We start from the raw sequence: 5,118 nt of genomic DNA, 5'->3' as shown, positions 1-5,118 counted from the left end.
GAGTGACATTTGTTGCACTTGGTCTTATAATTTTGCTATATCATGTAGCATTTCTTCCTCTTCTTCATGAGGCATGCTAGAGCTTTCAGGTTGCTTACTAGGTGTTTGCATTTTCTTCCTCAGGGCATCAGTTACCGATAATAATGCTCTACCATGCCCTTTGAATTCCTTCAAAATAATTTTTCAAACCAAGCTTAAACGAAAATTTAAAAAAATCTACACACCTTTTTTCACTTTGTAGGAGCTCGATATTGCCTCTGATGTATCTCTGTAATTTCGGATCACCCAGTTCTAAAATTGCGAACTGCAGTAGCCCTCTGTGTCCTCTTTCCAATGCCACCAGTCTGATCCAAATTGTATTCTCCAAAGAAGAGTTATGCCAAATCTCCCACAGTGACCTGATTATATACTAGTTCAGTAGAGTGAACTTGTACAACGTGCCACGTGTCCCTGTTTCGACCTTTGGCTCTGAAAAATATATACAAGAAAGAACAGTACATCCTCTTTCTATACCTTCTTACGAAATTTCAATTTGATGCTCCGAGAGAAAGTTATGACGATTTTCCCCAAGTCACCTGTTTGGAATGTAATTCAAGAATCTGCAAAAGGACCAACTTCCTCAGATCATATCTCCGTAAATATAGCGCGAAAAGCTCTGAAATTCGGACCCGAGGTTCAGTGAGATTTCATCTCAAATGGGTTTTTTTTTTTTCGCTTCTGAAACGTTATAGAAAAAAGTTATAGCGAAAATTCCACAATGACCTATTTGGAGCAGCGAAACCCTAGAATCCAAAGCTCTGATACCAAACGTTATGAAACTAGCTCACAAAAAGATAGATCAACGCCTTAGAATTCAGCCTCTTCGAGGGGGAAACCTCCTTTACATTACAAAAATAAATGATTCTTTGATGATTCAAATGACAAAACCTCCTTTCTATATATAGGAGTCTAAGGAGTCACAATATAACCTAGCCGACCTAACAATAATAATATAAAGGCACAAAAATAACAATAGAGGGATTCTATGGGGCACAATAATAACAATATGGGGACAATAGGGGCACAACAATATTAATAAGGGATACAACTACAATAGTAATGGGGTAATCACTAGTATTATAGGGACCTACACTTCACCTCACTCTACAACATATTAATTACAACTAAATCCTACTAAACTAAGTTTATTGAATAATATTTAATAAAATGATTTATTAAATTATTTTTTATCATACTCTTCGATTATTTCGTATCCACAAACAACTTTACAATTGAGCTTCAAAATCTTTTTACTATAACTATGCTAAAATCATTTGCAAATTTTTCCATCAATTTAGGCAAAATTCCTTATGACAAAAACACTATGCTAAACGTTAACCAATTGAATTCTCTTTAAAACATTCCACATTTTTATAATCACGAGGCAAGTCGAATATAATGATTGGGAAAATATGTGTAAATGAGGCCTTGTATGATGTAGATAATGATTTATATTATGATTCATTTCACAATGTATTTATTATTTATTATTTATTATTTATTTTTTAATTTTATTTTTTATAGGTGGGAAAACTTATTTTAACTGAGTTGTCAAACCAATAGTGAGGACAAATATCTCTAGCTGCTAACCGTGAATGCAGGTTGACTCATCACTATTATTCAAGGAAAACCATATCATCTGGAATAACTGTTGGTAAGGCAACAAACTTTCACTCCTGCTAGATGCCCTGTGTCACGCCCACGAGATGGCATTTGCGATGTACGACGGGGCGGTGGCATAACCTTTGGTTAAAGGCGACAAATCGGCATGTGTGACGATATGGCAGTTCGGTTAAAATTGCCCAAGAGAATGTGCGATGAGTTGCAACGACGAGACAAGTTGCGACTTGCCAACAAGAGAGTCGACAAACTCAGAAGGCAAAAAATGACTAAGTATGGGGAAGTGTGATGAGTTTATAAGGGGAGTTGAAAAACCGAGCAAGTTGGTGAATATGACGTGTGGATGGGGCGAACCGACATGACTTGGTGATTTGATGGCCAAATTACATGTTCGGCCTGGGCAGGCCGACCCACCTTAGCATTTGGAGAACCCATATATATGGTGGACGGATGGAGAGATAAGGCATGGAAGACAAGCTAATCCAAGCGTACTCATTACTTGGGAAGAAAAGGAGGATGAACGAACAAGAAGGCCAAAAGTGCAGGCAGACCGAGGGCCATAGAACTTAGACGAAAATTAGAAAAAAAAGAACCGAGCTATAGGCGAGCGACATTGGGTGCAGGCGAACCGGATAGCACAAGGTTGCCTGGCGAGTCGAGTAGACAAGCTGCAGGGTGCGCCTGCCTGGGAAGTTGAACGAACTTGCAATCGGGTGCAAAGGCATGAAAGATGAACGGGCAGACAACTAAGTTGTGAGCTGGGTGAAGTGCGGGCCGAGTGATACGATTGGGCACTGGCAACTCATGGGCAAGTTAGACGACCCAAGAGTGGGTGCTCCACTCGCGGGTGAGTTGCGACAGATGTGGGGCACTCCTGCACGGGCGCTATGGTGAATGAAGGGCAGTCAACCAGTGGGCTGAACAATACAAAGTGTGATGAAGTGCAATTGGAACGGGCGCGACAGGCAGACACGGAGGTGGGCGTCTTGCCCAACGACCGAGCTGCGGTAGGCGACTCAGGGGTGGGATCTCCTGCCCAAACTGCCACACAAGCTGAACGAGGGCGAGGCTGAACGAAGGGCGAACCGGGGTGGGGCAACCCTGAACGATAGGCCGAGTGATACAATTGGGCACTAGCAACTCGTGGGCAAGTTGGATGACCCAAGAGCGGGCGCTCCACTCATGGGCAAGTTGGACGACCCAAGAGCGAGCGCTCCACTCGTGGGCGAGTTGCGACAGATGTGGGGCACTCTTGCATGGGCGCTATGGTGAATGAAGGGCAATCGAACTTGATGAGAAGATTCGTCAAGGTGATTGTAGACTCCAAGAACTCATGACTGAGTGAGTTCGACTAAAGGAGAAGAGCACCATGGCACAGGAAAAAGTCAAGGAACTTAAGGATGAAATTAAGAAGGACTTTATTGGTAGAAATCCCGTTGTAATAGAGCAAGATGAGCTCGATTACATTGACAGACTTGGGGAATATCACTGAAACATGAAGAAAGATGTTCGGAAGATTGGGTCACTTCGAATGAAAGGAGTCAATGTGTGCTTGATAGGTACACTTAAGTAGGAAGTGATGGAGGAGAAGCTTGATGGAACTCAAGCTGAACCAGGATCAAGTTGCTTAGATGAACTGAACAAGGAGCTGAAGTACCTTAAGAAAGAATTCAGGTCGAAGCATAAGTCGAAAGACTCTTCTGAGGTCTATTTATTGAAGAAGGTTACAAAAGTAAGACGCAAGATCAAGCCTAGATAGGATGGTTATTCCTTGAAGATGTGTTTTATGCAGGTAACCCTACATGGAAAGAAGTTTGCTGCATTAGTGGACACGGGGGCTACTCATATCTTCCTTAGTAGGAAAGCAGCAAGATCTTTTGGGAAGAAAGTTGAAGTGGGAAGAGAGTGGAGTGCTTTCAAAGCAGTGAACTCTTCCATGAAACCTGTGAATGGTATATTGAAGGACACTCGGGTGAGAGTGGGTTCATGGTTTGGAAAGTTGGACTTGAGGATTGTTGACTTGGGTGATCATACTATGGTGTTGGGGCAGGACTTTATGAAAGTTGCACAAGCCATACCAATGGCGGACTAAGACATTCTCTTGATTACAGCTGATGGAAGAACTATGTTGGTTTCGATGAATAGGAGGAGTTGCTTGGGATATAGGCTGAGGATGGCTTCTATGAATTTGTATCCAAAGGATCCGAATGTAAAGCATGATTATGTGGAGCAAACAGGACTTGCATGTATGACTCAAACATCAAAGGAAAGGAAGTTAGTTGACGTTGTTGGAAGGGCTAGAAGAAAAGATGGAGGTGGAAAGTCAATTTCACACATTTTAAAGCACTTGACAGGTGCATATTCTACAAAGGATATTCACCATGGAGTTGTGGATGAAGGGAGTTCGAATACTTCTTCAAAGAAGGTGGTTGGGGAAGATTATGCGGGTAGAGATCCGGCTGGCATAGTGGATTTTTGCAGTTATGCCATGGGTATATAGGACTTTCAGTTGACAAAAGACAAGCTTAAGAAGCTTGGTTGTACACATGAGGAGGTTGAAGTTGTGCATAAGTACTTGAGGAGGCAGTGTCAATCGGATACATGGGTGGATGAGAGTTAGGGAGGAAAATTCCTGGCCCTCCGTTCTCGATAGACAACCATGGAGATAGGTGTGTGCAGGTCCTTGATTATCTAAGATGACTGCATCACCTTTACAAGGGGCCTTGAGGATGAGGATTATTTCTTTGACAGGTTGATGATGCTTGGATGAATGCGATTGTATGACAACACATTGGCATTAGCATCATGGGCAGCATGTTGCAGATGGGATGATGGACATGTCATGGACCTGAGCATGGCTTATTTTACACTTGGATGGATTCTTGATCGAGTTGAGATTGTGACAGGATGCTGAGAAACAACCAACGGTGACCTGAGGAGGTACATTCTCATGGGTTGAGCATTACGATTGGATTAGCTACCCAACTAGTTCGATGACATGGGGGCATGCAGTGCACCGATTTTGTGTTAGATAGATGTCTTGGTTATGACTGGGATGTTGTGTTAGATGGAGTATTATGCAGTGATTCACATGATGACAATACATGATGGAGTCAAACACGATATATGTTGCAGAGATGGGATGTAGTCAAGTTGGATGGGCTAAAACCTTCACGATAGGTAACATGCAGATTTGCAACAGATGTGGATTGATGATCATGGATTGAGGAGACTTCCTACTTATGGAAACATAGACCTTGTTGGTTTATGTGATGTTGGAGCAGAGATGGGAAACATGGACATTTTGGATGTGTTGGAGCTAGCGCCACTTTGCGACGATGGGTGATGGTGTTGTCGAGGACGACAACCATTTAAAGTGGGGGAGTATGTCATGCCCATGAGCTGGCATTTGTGATGTACGATGAGGCATTGGCATAACCTTCAGTTAAAGGCGATGAG

This window comes from Pinus tabuliformis, chromosome 1_1 (genome assembly GCF_031772625.1).
Source record: "Pinus tabuliformis cultivar Carrire ecotype Pingquan chromosome 1_1, CPIR1, whole genome shotgun sequence".
Taxonomy (NCBI): domain Eukaryota; kingdom Viridiplantae; phylum Streptophyta; class Pinopsida; order Pinales; family Pinaceae; genus Pinus; species Pinus tabuliformis.
The sequence above is the reverse complement of the archived record's forward strand: the minus strand, read 5'-3'. Positions refer to the sequence as shown.